General features: G+C 50.5%; 1 long non-coding RNA gene across 5 annotated transcripts in view; it reads right to left on the bottom strand.

Annotated features, from left to right (window-relative positions):
* The window catches only part of LOC135297685 (uncharacterized), a 68,643-nt gene that overhangs the window by 34,152 nt on the left and 18,603 nt on the right, over nt 1–15,888 (bottom strand). For 4 of the 5 annotated variants that reach the window (XR_010359605.1, XR_010359611.1, XR_010359609.1 and 1 more), the window contains one exon: nt 3,820–3,915. This is a non-coding gene — a long non-coding RNA (uncharacterized LOC135297685). Of the gene's footprint in view, nt 1–3,819; nt 3,916–13,797; nt 13,893–15,888 lie in introns of all 5 variants that reach the window. The other variant, XR_010359607.1, reaches the window with a different exon arrangement.

The following is a 15,888-nucleotide window of genomic DNA, read 5'->3' as shown; positions in this document are numbered from 1 at the left end:
GGCCTGGGCAGCCTTAGGCTGGAGAAGAATTCCCCTTGGCCCCATCTCACAGATGAGAGATGCCAGGGCGGGAGAGGGAGCCTGAGGAAAGAGCAGAACACAGCAGGGTTTGCAGCAAACCTTGCTGAACCCCAGCTCAGAGGCAGGGCAGGGAGAAGAGCGAGTTTGCACCCAGAGAGCCCAGCCACGCTCTGCCTGGCACTGCTGGTGAGCCCAAGCCCCCAGCCTGAGCCAGGGGCTCCTGGCCAGCCGGGTGGGGTGGCTGCAGCCCAGCCCACACCCTCCTTCAGCTGCACTTGGCTCTGCTCACCGAGGATTTTTCTAGACTGAAACACTGCTGCTCCCCCATTCAGAATGGGAACATCTGTGAAAAGGGATCATTCATAATAAACTTGTGAGTGCTGGGTAGGAAAAAAAAAAATACTCGTCCCAGAAAACAACACGGCCTTTATTTTTTGGTGCAGCCGCCTGAGCCTGCAGCACCCTGGTGGGTGGGGCAGGGAGGGCTGGGGGGCTCAGCTCATCCCCCTGCACCCCCAGCATGCAGAGCTCCCCAGGCACAGCCTGGTGCAGCGGGACAGGAGAGCAGCACCGAGGGACACACGGCAGGGCCAGGGTTCCATTTCTTCACCCGCCTCCCTCACAGCCTAACAGGCACAAATCCCCCCGTGTGGCAGCAACACAAACGAGTTTTATTACTCTATAAAATATTTGAAACAAAATAAATGGTTTTGTCAAACACTACATCTCCTCAAATAATAATGCACCAGCTCACCAGGAAAAACAACCGACATTCATATTCTGTGGCAAAGGTTTATTTCGGCTCCCGGAGGAGAGGGGAACGGGCATCTCAATTCGGAATTCAGACACTGTATGGGAATACAGTAACTATAGTTCTCAGAGGGTTTGTGTAAATGCCAGCAAAACAAACCCCAAATCAAATTTATTAGCTGGTGGAGATCTCTAACAATCTTACACAGTGACTGATGAAGCCGTCGGGGAATTCCTTTCAACATTTAGTGATTTAAAGCCCCTACAGAAACTTCATTGTCTGCTCCAAGACAGAAAGAGTTCCTCGGTATCCAGTGCTGCTCCGACAGCAGCACTGGGGTGGGTGATATTGCCAACGTGTGCTTTCTTTCATCTGGAAACATTACCGGGAATCCTAACATCCTGTGGAGTCCTGTGGAGCACCAGAAAGGGAGGAAGCACAAATGAATTAAGAACTGCAGCCTGTGTCCTGAAAGGCCTGTCTGTGTTTGGATGGCAAGGGTGGGATGATCACTTCTGCCCCGACAGTGCTTCCAGAGACAATGTGGATGTCATTCCCTGTCACTCCCCACATGGATCAGCCACTGGACACCCACAGTCTGCTCGGCATGGACAGGGCAGAGCCACAGGTTTTGGACACAGCCAGCGGCCACCAGGTGGGAGAAGTGGGTGCCAGAACCAGGCTTGCTGTGCCACGGTGGGTCAGAGCTGCTCTCTAGGAAAGCACCAGGACTGGGAAAGCAGCCGGGCTCTGTCAGAACCCAGGACATCCCTCTGGATGCCCTGGATGGCTCAAAATCCGGGCAGGGACTCAGAGACCCTGGCAGGAAGCCAAAGACACTTGGGAATTCGATCTCGACCCATGAAGCAAATTACCAACTTTATATGAAGAATTGCAAGTCACAAAAGTTTAAGTAGCATAACAGTAGTTGTCACAGGGTGAAAGATGGAATTGTGAAGAATTTTACTATGGAGGTCTAGGGGGCAAGATGGAGGAATTTGGGTGTTGTCCTGCTCTTCTCCCTTCTTCTTCCTAGCCTCCATCTTCTTGGTGATGGTGGCACTTTGGGATTGGTGTAGAGTAGAAAGTCACTGTCTAACATAGGTGATAGATATTGGGACATAAATATCAAATACGTAGTTTATAGTATAAAAGACAACACCAGCCCTGTGGGAGGGCAGTGTGCCTCAGACTGACCTGCAGAACAGACCTCGGCAGGCCAGACAGAAAATGTTTTAGATAAGAAATAATAAACAACCTTGAGAACGCGAGCTGAAGAATTCTGACTCCTTCTTTGACAGCTGGGTTGGGGAAAAGAGATTTTAATACATCTCAGGGTCAGCTTGACCAGAGGAGATCCCGAGAGGGCTCCACTCCAGGAGGGGCAATGCCCTTCCTGAGGATGCCTGAGGGGAGGAAGGTGAAGGTGAAGGTGAAGGCATGGCCGGTGCCCCCAGAGCACCCACACCAGGCCAGCTCCCACAGCACTGCTTTTAAAAGCAAACCCTGAAATGCACAGCTCTAATTGCCAGGTTTTTTGTCATGCACGCTCATCACTGGGTCATTTGCATTTTAGCTGCTAAAATATCAAGGGGATGTTACTTAATCAATCACCGCAGCTCACAAAGTCCTAAGTGAGAGAATATTTTTTGATTGTCTCTGCTTGTATCTAAACATCTCACAAACCCGCCAGCCAGTTCTTCATTTCAATTAGGGCAATGCTGATCGTTAGCTAACTAATAAGGACCAATTTTCTGTCACAACTATTTCCTAATTAAATTCAAAACAGAGATTTCTAACCCAGATGGTCAGCAATGCTACAGATTTGTTTAAATTTGGTATCACAGTAACAAACTACTAATTAGGGTTTGTAAATACGCCAATTCCCTCATGACTTAGTTGTTAGTAATGCATACAACCGGTTTATTAAAGCACTAATTGTGTCTGGCTTTACTTGGGCCTAACACATAATCCACTTATCACATACTGGTACCAACTCATTTTGAAGGGATTATGAATGAAATCATAAATGAGGTCTCGCATCCCTTTCCCGGTATGCTTAATAAAGGTTTGGTGTCATATTTAGATGACATATTTAGACTTGCTGCCTCTGATGGGGAACGGCCCCGCAGTGACGCTGACGCTCCGTTCTCCAAAGGCTGCTTGATGAAAATGGTTTCTGCCCCAGCTCCACTGGGCAGCAAATTGTCCCAGCAGCCATGCCACTCAAAAGCAGCTCTGGTGTTTCCCAGAGAAAACACTGAATTGTTTATTTCCCGGGGTCAGGAAATAAACAGCACCCCCGTCCCTTTGCCTGGAGACCCTCACGAGCCTGGACCACCTTCCTGTAGAGGGATGGAGGGCACCAAATTTGGATTCCCTCCTGCCCTTGCAGAGGGACAGCCCTCTGGAAAAGACCCTGTTTTTTAAGGAAGGCTTTGTTCTGAGGAGCCCAAACGGGTGATACCCCACAGCCGGGGCACTGACGCCCCTCGCCGCCGCGGCTTTATCAAGAGTGCACAAAGTAGGAAATAAATGATAGATAACTGTGAATTGCAAGGTTATGTAAACATGGAGGGGGTTCCAGAAGAATCCTATTAAACCATAAAAGAAAAGCGTGGATGGTTTATCACATCACTAAGACCCAAGAATGCATTAATAAATAGAAGAATAGATAACGAACCGTGGAGTACAAGGCTAAACTATCCGCTATTGTGAGGATCCTGTGACAGTAGAAACAATGAAGGGGAAGAAAAAAGCTTTGTTGGTCTGCCACCAGAACCTTGTAGTGTATCTTTTATAGCCCATTTTTAATGAATTCACAGCACCTATCAGTTATTCTCTGCCCAAATCCCTCATTTTCCTCCCTCTTGAATGCAAATTCCCATGCTGCACTCTGCCTTCACCATGACTTCCCCCGTTAAACTCGGAGGCTCTCTGGGTTTCAATGGTCTTTCAGCCACAGCCAGAACAGGTTTCTGCTTTCATATTTCCAAAGGGTTTTCAGGAGGGTAACAAAAGTGGGGCTTAATGCAAAGCAGGAGTACCTCTGAGCCTTGCTGCATCCTTTGCTTCTTCTGTGACAGGAGGGTGAATGCTCAGACAGGTCTGATTCAGCCCAGAGTGATGATGCCTAGACGTGCCTGCAAGGGAAAAAAAAAACACCAAACACATGAAAGCTGCTGCTCCTCTTGCTGTTTTCCAGCCCTCTGCAAATAACACTGAGAATTGTTGGAGGGGACTTCATATTAATCCAAGAGATAGTACCCTCTTTGTAGACACTACCGAGACTCACTAACAGTTTATTTTCACTGCACTGAGGGGGTTTTATCATTAAATAAGGACCCGGGATACATTTACTGTAGATTACTTTTATTTTTACTGCAGCATCGTTAGGTACAGAGCACTGAGGAGACAGGGCTGACGACGACATGTTCTGCAGTAAAACCCCTCGGTCCTGCCTCCAGCAGAATCCAAAATCCTGATCGATTTCCACGTAAAAAATCCCGAAGACTCTGTGCTGCTGTGCTGGCAGCTCGGTGCAGCACTGACATCTTGCAGGAGCACAGCCTTGACAAGGCTGGCAGAGGCAGGAGAGGGTCTGTGTTAAAGATGGGGAATGTGGCACAGCACGATGAATGCCCGAAGTTTCAGAGTCCTTTTGGGGGCAAATCCCACCTGCAGCAGGTCCCCAAGGAGCCTGAACTGGGCCTAGTTTGAGGCTCACACTGGGAACTCCTCCTGCCTCCTTACTCTTCACATCCCCAGAGGATGGTGCAGGTAGGCAGGAGAAGCCAGCTGCCTTTCCTCACTCTGAGAAAATGGAATTAAAGAGACCTGACTGAACCCCAAGCAGTAGGCAGAAATCTGGATTTGCCTTTTTCTGGACTATCCCCACTTGAGACCCCAGCAGCTCTTGGTGCCTGTCCCACCAGCACATCCCTGTGAGCTTCCAGGGGGTCCTGCAGGACAGCCACACCACAGGGTCCCTTGTCCCCAGAGACAGGACAGGGGGCCACCTCCCCTCTCCTTTGCTGGGTGCCAGAGGCGAGGCACAGGCAGGGAGGAGGCTGCCCTCCCTCCCCTCAGCCTAGAGCCTCTCTTCTGACCAGAGAGGAGCAGAGAGCAGGCGGCTGCTCTCCCAGGCACACTTCAGGCCAGTGAGGAGTACAGCCGAGTGCTCAACAGGCTCTGGAAATAAGTGGAAGTCAAATAAGTTTGCCACTCTTTGTCCCCCTTTCAATATCTAGCTTTGATCAAAATCCTTGGATACTCAAGTGGTTGTTGACTTAATGTAGTAATGAGACATAGCCTTAAGTGAGGCCATTTCCGTGCCCATTCAGGCTCTCTGAGAGCAAGGGATGCAGGAGGAAAAGCCTCTCCTGGTCTCTGGGAGCTGCAGCAGAGCCCAGAGCAGAGCTCTGGCTCCCAGGAGAGGTAGCAGGAAGGCCTGGTGGCCACAGCTACACGAGGCACACTTAATATCCTTTTTGTGCAACAGAGCCTGGCTGGCATGGTGCTGGGTGACACCAAGGAATCCACTGAAAACGCCTCCTCCAAAAGCTGCAGCAGGTGGCCAACTCCAGCGGGCCTGGACACCAGACACCATTGTCACCATTGCCTCCTCCTGGGGACCACTGGGGAAGAGGGTGGCACCATCCCAAGGACATGGACTGGATGGTCCTAAAGGCCCTTTCCAACCAAAAGGGTTCTGCCATTCCCTGGGGCAGGCTATGGATCTGAGCAAGGCAGGAGGGAGGGAAGAGCCCAGGAGCCCTGAGAAAAGCAAAAATTCTCCAGGTGACGGGGAGCAGCTCAGCCAATTAGGATTTTAATTCCCCTCGTTATGCACAGCCAGTCAATAAATTCTGCACCAAGCAGCTGCTCTAATTCTTAAGCCCATTAAGCCCTACATCTGATAGGCGGGCGGGAGGGGCTGCCAAGGGGCACAGACGGTGCTCCTCGAGATATGAAACATTTCCTCTTGTGCATCTGGGTCACCCCACCCAGCCCCACTCCGAACGGGTATTTTATGGAGGCAGCGAGCAAGAATTTATATAAATATCCTGCCAGAGACACACACACCACATATGGAGAGAATAAAGAGGGGACTGGATGAGATGCGGTGAGGGAGCGCTGGTGCTGCAACGGAGCAGGAGAGCGGAGCTGGAGGGGAGAGTCTGGGATGGAGCAACGGGTGTCTGAAACGGAGGGAGATGGTCCCAAAGAGCTGGGCAAGGAGCCAAGAGGGAAGAAAAGCAGGATCAGAGATGCAAGGAAAGAAGAAAACTCCTGGAGCAGTATGGCAAGCCCGGAGAGGGCTGGCTGCCTCTGAGGTGGGAGGAGGCCAGGAGCCACAAGAACAATTCCTGGAGCGAAGGGGCAGATGGCTGGCTCGGAGGTATTCCCCCCACTGCAGAGATGAAAGGCAGGAGAGAAAAGGGAATACACTGGGAGTGGAAAAGCTTTTGGCAGCCAAGACGGTTTTGCTCGTTAATTGGCAACAAGCTAACACATTAATTACAAGCTAACACATTAATTACAAAGTTACTGGATGGTCAGGAAAAACACTGGCAGCGGAGCAATTCGCATTCCTCCGGAGACTGAACAGAGCCTGCTCAAGGAATGCTGCCTCTGCCCACCCACATCCAGGATCTGAGCACCCCAAGGCCTCAGAGCCAGGCAGAACAAGAACAGGGATTAAAAACCATCCCACCTTCAGCTGAGAGCTCGCTCATCTTAGATTAGTGTAAAAGATTAATTGCAGGACATGTGCATCCAGCCAAAATTTATTCTCTTTTCATCCCTTAGACACAAATTTGAAAACAAGCTGCCCACTGCACAGCAGGAAAGCACCAGGCCTCCAAGGCTCTGCTCTCCCTGTCAGCTCCACAGGGCTCTGGATGAGAGAGCAGCCTTGATCAAGGCAAGGGGCACAAATGAAAGTTCGCTCCACTCTGTGAATGCACTGGCTGCAATGAGCCTGCTCCTCTAATCCTATCCAGCCCCAAAATGTAATTTCCTACTTGGAAGGCTGGCTGGAGCCATTCATGTCTCAGCCCCAGCCAAAGCCCAGTCTCTCTCCAAAGGCTGTTCCTGGCCTGGAAGCCAAACACGGGTTTGTTGTTGGGAATCAAACGCAGCCTTTGGCGCGTGCTGCTCTCCAAGCCCGGCACACGGCTCCCACAGGGCAGGGACATGGCACTGCCCGGAATCCCAGTGCCAGGCTGTGAGCTGGGGGCTGGCCAGTCCACCAAAGCCCCTAGGACTTCCCCCAGGTCTAGCACAGCCCCCTCTGCTCCTCAACCAGCCAAAGGGAGACAAAGCAAAGCTCCGGACAGCTGCTGGAGCACCACTATCAGCAGTGCCCTCCACTGACCTCAAATGGAAGAATATTTCGCTTTTCCCTGAACCTCCCAGCAGCTGGAAGGTTGGTGCACTTTGGTTTGGATTCAAAATCTTCCCAGAAGGAGCTTGTGGGTTCAAAAGCTCCAGTATTAGGATGAAATTCTTCCCTGTGAGGGTGGTGAGGCAGTGGCAGAGTTTTCCCAGAAAACCTCCATGTGTTTATTTCAACTCCTGCAAACAGCACTAATAAGTTTGCTAATAATGGCACAGATCAGTGGCTGCTGCTGCTAAATTAATTAGGAACAGCATCACTGTGCTCTGATTAGTTGCCATCCTTCCACCTTGTAATTTTGTCACCAGCTCACATTTCAAACGCCACTAGAAGCCCACTCGAGCAAGCCTATCCAGAAGGGGGGACCTGCAGTGCTGAGCACATGCTCAGAACTGAGAGAAAATGGCTTGAAAACCTTCAGAGCTTGTCAAGGCCAGTTTATTCAAGGTAATTAATCTGTCGTTTTAAGAGCATTATGTATTTCCTGCACAAACCAGCTGACAACACGATGCTGCTGCAGAAGCATCTCAGTGTAGCGGGCCCCAAGAACGCGAGGCTCAGGGATCAGCCTTTTCCCTCCCAAAGCACAGCTTCAGCTGGAAATTCATGATTACGTGGATTGGCTCCTCTCCCTTGCCTGCTGGGGTTTGAACTCAAGGCTCTCTGTTTCCTCGCAACTGTGAGCACCAGGAATTAAGTGAAAGTTTTAATTCCAAAGGCCACTGAACACTCCAAATCCAAGGAATGCACCTCAAAGGCTTCAGTGACAGGAGCCAATACTCCAGATCTGGAACTGCAGCCCTCACCACCTCAGCTGTGGCAGCAACACAGATGGGAGCCCAGAAATCTTTCCGTCACTTCTGATTACCCAAGTTAATAATTTAGCAGGAAATGGGGTTCCTGTGGGCCATTAGTATTAATTATTGTGCAATGCCCTGCCCCTGAGGAGAGACTGAAGACACTGTGACACACCCAGTGATGCACTGATGTACCTGCCTGTCCACTGTCCACCAGCAGCAGAGAGAATTTTAATGGACTGGGACCAAAAGAGCCTTCTGAGGTTTTGAGGGAACAGGCAGCAAACCCTGCTAGGGCCGTTCAGATGCTCAGTGCACTCACGGTGCAATCCCTGGGAGCCACCACAGCAAATGGAGATCAAAAGCAACAATAGTCTGTAATCAAGGATATCTGCATAATAGTTTTCCTGAAGGATGTTTGTGCAGGTGAGCGAGGAGCAAAGCATTGTTTCATCAAATGGTAATTTCCTTGTATCTCAGAGAATGAATCCCATTCGCTCGCCGGGGTATAATTCAATTAAAGGGGAGAACCCTACGCCAGGGAATGAAATCTATCGGTTTGACTGCGATGCTGCAAATCACACCAAGCAAGAAAATGGCATTTGGTCCTGACATCATGATTTATTTCCTACTCAGGATCTTATAATTCTTACAAGATAAGCCAAGACGAGAAATTATCACGTGTGCGTGGGGGTCGTGCCTGATCCTCTTTATTTTCCCTTCCCAACTGCAGGACTGTGTGTTCCAGCCTTATCTTTGAAGAGGCCAGTAAAATAAATGGAAATATTTTACAGAGGCCAAGCAACCCTTGCTCTGCACCCATTCAGGCTCAGGCATCTCCAACATCCAGCCACGTTCAGCATGGGACCAGAGAGCCCCACTGCTTCTCTCTCCCCATCCTACTCCCCTTTCCTCAAGAGGGTAGAGAAGAAGGAATGCTCTGCTCCACGGAGAACTCTCTCCCCTCTCCCACCACAGGGAGAGTCCCCAGCAGCTTGGGAGTGTCAGGGGAAGGCTGTCAGCTGTCCTGCCTGGATGAGGCCTCAGCATGGAGCCCTGCCAAGGGGAGGCTCTCTGTCTGCCAGCCTAGGGACACTGCCCGTGCCCCAGCTGTGCCCAGCCCACCTCGCCTGCCCGCATTCTTCTCCCCTCCCTTGGCAGCTGCCTGTAAGGGCACCTCGGCTCATCTCCTTGGCTACCAGCAGGAATGCCCGGGCAGGGGATGTGCTGTGGTGCCTCTGCCCTCCTCAGTGGGGGTGTCAGGAACCCTCATCCATGGACAATCTGTGAATTCATTGTCCTCCCAACGCAGCTCAGCTCTTGGGCTGCCCATGTCACAGCCGCCCTTTGCACGGCACCGGGGGGAAGCTGTGGGCAGCATTACCAGACACACTTGGCTTCCTTCAGAGAGACTTTTTAGCTAATTGACCCTCCTCCTCCTTATTTGCCTTCAGGATCTTAAAATCTTCCTCCTTTCACCATCAGGGGAGCATCTTTTCCTCTCTTTGCCCACATTCCAAATTCCTGTGCACAGGTAAACAGACATTCATTCCAGCCTGTCAGCAGGCAAGGAAAGCTAATTAAAGTATTTGTAGCACTGCTGGATGGCATTTCAATCCTCTGCAACTGGATCAGAAAGCTGTCTGGCCAAAAATAGGCAGTATTTGAATTTATTGTATTTTTATTGCATGCAGTTAACCCCTTTACCACCACTCCCCATAACATCTCTTTGACAAAAATGTCCCCATTCCATGGAAGTCTCTTCTCACAGACCTTCCTAAAAGGGCTGTGTGTCCACACAGATCTGACCTCCCGGTGGAGGCTGTTTTCTCCCAGGTGCCCTAAAAACTGTGCTAACAATGCTTCCAGCTGTGCTGGGGGTGGACAGGCAGGCTGGGGAACTGCAGCAGAGGACGAGCCACCCCAATGTGCGTCAGAGGAACAGATGGGTGACAGTCACCTTGTGCTTTGCACTTCACCTCTTACCTGCCCGTGCTTTTCCCTCTGGGAGATGCAGCTGCACCGAGTCACTCCAAGTTCTACCCCTGAACCAAAAGTTCATCTGAGTTTGAGAACAAAAGCAGTGCTGTTTGTCCTTGCACACCAAGGATAACGACTATTGACAGGGTTCCTCACTACAGGCTTGTCACTGTTCCCACTTTAATCTCCTCCTCTCCTCTGCTCCCTGCCTCCCTCCTGCCACTCCTGCTGCTCCAGAACGCTTGGCCAGGCCAGCGGGATGCTCTGGGTGAGCCCTGCTGGGGAGCCCATGGCTCCTTCAGCTCCCTAACAAGATCATCACCTCCTGCCAGAGAAGAAACTCCCACCAAAAATAATTCTGATACCCAAACCCTGTTACCAACTGCTCTTTGACACAAACAGCCTCGGCAGCCCCAGCAGATCCAAGTGCTGCCTCCAAACACCTTTCTGGAACTCAGGTTTCCCTTTCCACAGAATTTGTTGTGTTTGTCTGCTGACAGAATAAGGCAAAACCCGCAAACAGCCATTTTGAAGACACCCTGAGCATTTCAGGAGCCGGGGCACCGATGTCACACACATTAACAGCTGGTGACAGCCCAGTGCTGTCACATTAGTCAGCGCTGCAGCAGACAAGCATTATTTGCCCATCAGCCTTGAAAGCTATCGACACGACCTGGGAAAGAGACAGAGACACGGAACACATGGCTTGGATGGAGTCACACAGAGCATCGTTATCGAAGTGAAAAACAGCTCGTTTCTAAAGCTGTTGGCGGCGGAATTCTAGGTTATCCAGGTTATCTCCTGGCCCGCACAAGGAAATCTTGGTGCAGCCATTATCTGAGAGCAAACTGGTTCTGTAGTTTGCAAAATTAATAATATTTAGCTCGCTAGTTTCCGTAGTAACCAGCCTGCCATCCCTCCCTGCCTGCCCGTGGCAAGGTCTCTGAAGCATTTCACATAGTACTTATCCATTTTCTTGCTCTCACCTCGCTCTCACCTTTACTTTCAGCGCAGAACGCAACACAATCCACCGCCACTAAAGACTAGGCTGAGAGTCAGATTAAAATTATCCCTGTTTGCCCTGACCTCTTTTCTCTGCAGGTGAGAGTGTCCCCATTCAGCAGCTAAATGAAGCAGAAATGATGGAGTGTTTGTTTTCCCTGACTTTTCCTCAGCTTGCCAGTAAATTTACAGCCACGAATATGAAGTGTTAATTTAATGTTCCCACTGAGCATCTCATTGTCAACAAAGGCTTCAAACCCTACGAGAGGAAAAGGTTAGCTCATGCAGAAAATGACCCTTATGGCTTGATTGCCTTCTGGTCCAGACTCGCTGCGAGCAGAAAGCGGAGGGCTTTGACTCGCAGCTTAATGCATTTGATGGCGATAAATGGGAGCTCTCTGCCTCGGCGCAGGGACGGAATCACCTGTAATGCTCACTTATTTGTCCGCACAGACAACCTCCACAGCCCCAAAGGGAAGTGCCTCGTTGTGCCCCCGTCCCCCCCTCCCAAAACTAATTTGACAGAACCGAAAAGTTAAACCCTTCATTATCCCCCAACTTCAGCGGAAGGGGCTTGCTGGCTGCAGATTACAACAGGACAAATTAGTGGTGGCGTGAAGCATGAAATTGCTTTCTTCACTTGGCGCTTCAAAACTTTAAGGCCTTGGCTCTGGTGACGTGCAAAAAAAAAAAAAAAAAAGTTCTTCCAGGGAGGAGAAAGAAAGAAAGAAAGCAAGAAAGAAGACAGAAAGGAAGGAGAGAAGGAGGGGGAGGGAGGGAAGGAGGGAAGGAGGGAAGGAGGGAAGGAGGGAAGGAGGGAAGGAAGGAAGGAAGGAAGGAAGGAAGGAAGGAAGGAAGGAAGGAAGGAAGGAAGGAAGGAAGGAAGGAAGGAAGGAAGGAAGGAAGGAAGGAAGGAAGGAAGGAAGGAAGGAAGGAAGGAAGGAAGGAAGGAAGGGAGGGAGGGAGGGAGGGAGGGAGGGAGGGAGGGAGGGAGGGAGGGAGGGAGGGAGGGAGGGAGGGAGGGAGGGAGGGAGGAAGGGAGGAAGGGAGGAAGGGAGGAAGGGAGGAAGGGAGGAAGGGAGGAAGGGAGGAAGGGAGGAAGGGAGGAAGGAAGGAAGGAAGGAAGGAAGGAAGGAAGGAAGGAAGGAAGGAAGGAAGGAAGGAAGGAAGGAAGGAAGGAAGGAAGGAAGGAAGGAAGGAAGGAAGGAAGGAAGGAAGGAAGGAAGGAAGGAAGGAAGGAAGGAAGGGAGGGAGGGTAAAAAGCTTCTGCGGGCTTTTTGTGGCAGAATTATACATGCAGAATGCTTTACTACCAGCACATTTAGTTACTTTTCCTGGAAAAAGGAGCTTAATACTCGCTGTAAGTAACATTTATAGAACTAACTTGCAGACCAGTTGGAGCACAAGCAAGAGCCACCGCATGGTTTGTGCTGCACTAACCCTGCTTGGGATCTTTAGGAGAAAAAAAAGAATCACTGATGGTGGTGTGGAACGGGATACAACAATTCAAAAGAGACTCAAATACCAGGTTTTATTTTTCTTACAGCTAAAACTAAACCTGGAAGCAAGACAGAGATTATGGCATGTGCTAATGCACACATGGTGGGACTATTCACTGGGAAATCAAGCAAAACCCTCTATTAGCAGCCAAAATATTAAAAAAAAAAAATAAACATCCCAACCCCAGCCAGAAGCTACTGACTCAAAACCCACAAAAATGCCTTTCCACAAGCTTTTCTGAAAGCCCAATACCAGACGGGATTAATTTGGGTGAAACCCTTTTTTGCACTGCTGGCATTTGGACTTCCAAAGCCTATATGGAGTCAGAGGTATAGGTAGAATAAAATGTCACCAACTGGCCCAGCAGTCTGCAGCCCTTTTCTCAGTGCTTCCCAAGGCAGACGGGGATTTCAGAGGTCACAGCTGAAGCAGTGGCATTTCATCAAGGACCTAAATTACACAAATGAGTCTCTAACTCATCCGGCTGGCCGTGCACCTGCTGGGAAGCAGCCCCTCCCATCCCACACGAACACCACGGAAATCCCAGCCCCAGGAAAGCCAGGGAACAGGAGAAGCTGATGGGGCTCACAGGGACACAGAAGCATTCACCAAGTAACAGCGGGAATTGATTCCACAAGTGCCGTTTGAACTGCATTTCCTTCAGCAAGAAGCAGGCGTGGGTCTCGCCGTGTCCCTGCGAGGAGCAGGAGTGTTTGCAGAGATCCAGCTGCTCCCAGGCCCGAATGTTTTATTCAGTGTGTGCCCAGCCACGCCAGGCTGGAGCTCCACGAGCTGCTCCCAGCCACGCCGCCTTTGGGAGCCATTTGCCGGTCACATTGTCAGTTAACAGGAGTCATTTTGAAAGCAGCAATTCAGTCTCTACAGTCCTTTCCTAACAGCATTTTCAGCCTGCAATTTGGATGATAGGAAAATTACAACCCTGCTGCACTATATTATGTGATATAAATGTTATTGCAATTAAGCCGATGAGGAGAAACCCCAGAAAACAAAGATGTGTCGTTGCTGCTTTCTCCGTGTTCTCTCCCCAGAAGCCGAGCAGTTACAGAAGGGCAGTGCAGGGGAAGAAGCATTTCCATGAGCTGGAGGGGCTGCAGGAGCATGGGAGCAGCACAAAGCCCCAGGGACATGCTGGGATTTCAGCCAGCTCTCTAACAAGTGATTTCCCTATGGCACACAGGAGGGAGAACTGTTCAGAGGAACAAGGAATGGCTAAAAGCAGTCCAGGCATCCTTCTGGCGATGGAATAGAACACATCAGGGCACTCTGGAGGGGATTTCCCACCAACTATGCCAGAGATGTTCATTGCTCATCTCCTCAGCACTCACCCATAGTGTCCTTCTCCCAGCCCAAGCTCCCAACGCCTCTGGAGAATTCTGATGTATCTGGAAGACATCAGCCCAGGTAGCACAGCATCACCTCCCTGTGCAGAGCAGGAAAATGGCATTATAGGATACATGTGCTGTGGGTGAGCCAGCCCCAGCCCCAGTGTCACCTACAGGCAGTGCTGCTGCTTGGGGACAAAGCCTGTCCCAGACACCCGGCCAGCTCTGCAAACACCTGGCACCTTCTCCCCAAAAGCCTCAGCTGGGCGCTGAGCAAATGTTTACTGACAGGAGCACCAGCCATAGTACATGACTTTGATTTCACTGTTTCTGAAGAGGAAAAAAAATAAAGCAAAAAAGGAGTCCTAGCACTCATCATTTACTCCAAGGTGCTGTAACCAGGTAGAAACTTGTCTTTTATATGCTGAACTGTGTCCATGAAAACACATTATCTTTAAGTGGGCACTGGAGGAACCACACTCAACATTGACTTCTTCATGCCATCGCTAACACTGGATACTTCAATCATTTGTAGGTTTAAGTGGAGATTAGCAGAGACCTCACCTGCATCTCTCTCTGGCAGTTCAGCATGTTTTGGGCATGCTCTGCAGCAGCAGAGCCCCAAGGAAGCCCTGCAATCTGCAGAACAAGGTCTCTGTCACAAAATCAGAGCCTGGAGAGGCAGGTGCCAGATCCCGCTGCTCAGGCAGCTCCCAAAGGGTGCCCAGCTCTTCCCCACTTGGCTGCAGATCCCAAGCCCAACCAGCACCTCAGCAGAAATCCTGTTTCCTGAGCAGTGGACGAGCTCAAATGCTTTAAGAAATATCCTAAGCAGAGAGGATACACAAGAGGCCTGAGAAGCAAGACAATTATTTCTTCCTTTTTATTCTTTTTTTTTGGGGCTTCCAAGCCTGGACACTGGAGGATTCCAGAAACTGGCAATGGCATGTGGCTTCTTTGAACATCCCTTTGAACATCAGAAAGCTGTGCAAAACACTGGTTCACATTATTGTGGGTGGAAGGTCTCCAGTTCCTCCAGGAGACAGAGGAACTGGAAGCTGGGGTGCTTCCCAACCTCCGCCAGGAGCAGGGCACGTGGCTCAGACCCTGCTGGCTCCTCAGCCCTGTGGAAACCCTCCTGGTCCTGCCCCGTGCCCCAGCAGCCAGGGGACTGGCAGCCACATGTCCCTAATGGCCAGCTGCGATGTGCTGCCACGTCCGGCTGATTAGCTGTGGGTGATCCGAAATGTCAAACCATTATCCGCGACAGCCACCGCCACCGGCGCACAACGCCCTCCTAATCACGGCCTTGCTGCCGGTAAGTGGGAAAGGTGATGCTTAAAACACAGAGAGGAAATCAGCCTGAATTACTGAAACAAACCAGCAAACCCCTTTGTTCCTGTCAGCCTTTCCTAGGCTGGTGGAGGGCTCGTGTCCTCGCAAGGCGATTTGCAATATTCTAACTAAGATGAAGGGCATTAAAAGCCTCCTGTCCCACCCCTACACCCAGGTACCTGCACACCTGCCCTGCTGTGGTCTGTAACCTCTGCTCTGTGAATGCTTCCATCCCCATCCAGGGCTGGAAGTGTCTGGGAGGAAAATCCTGCTGAGGGCAAGGGGGACAGAGCTCCTCGCAGCACCTGCAGCCCACATTCACTGGAATAAACACCCCCTGGTGCAGGGCAGGACAGGGGCAATCAGCTCCACCTCACACCATTTGCTTCCAGAACACAGCTCCTGCCCACACGTGCTCTCACTCCAGCGCTCTGGAACAGGCAGCCTGAAAACACTCCTGGCCAAAACCAGACCCAAAGGATGCTGCATTCAGCTACCGTCATGCTTGACACTTCTTATGGTTTCTTGGGAAAACGTTAATTTGAAACATTTCTATGCTCCACGCCAGTGCCACAGCAGGGAATAATCGCCCCATTTCAAGCTCAGAGCAAGGCTCAGATATAGGGAAAAATTAAACAAGGATAAGAGCAAGAAACCGTTAAATGTCAAAAATATTTTACTGCCGGTTCAACAACAAAGTCTGGACGAGATAAGTCTGTGTGTGTACTAATGTTATATAAAAAAGTGATTATTCAGCCC

The sequence above is a fragment of the Passer domesticus genome, chromosome 3 (genome assembly GCF_036417665.1).
Source record: "Passer domesticus isolate bPasDom1 chromosome 3, bPasDom1.hap1, whole genome shotgun sequence".
NCBI lineage: Eukaryota > Metazoa > Chordata > Aves > Passeriformes > Passeridae > Passer > Passer domesticus.
This window is presented reverse-complemented; position numbering and strand designations above follow the sequence as displayed.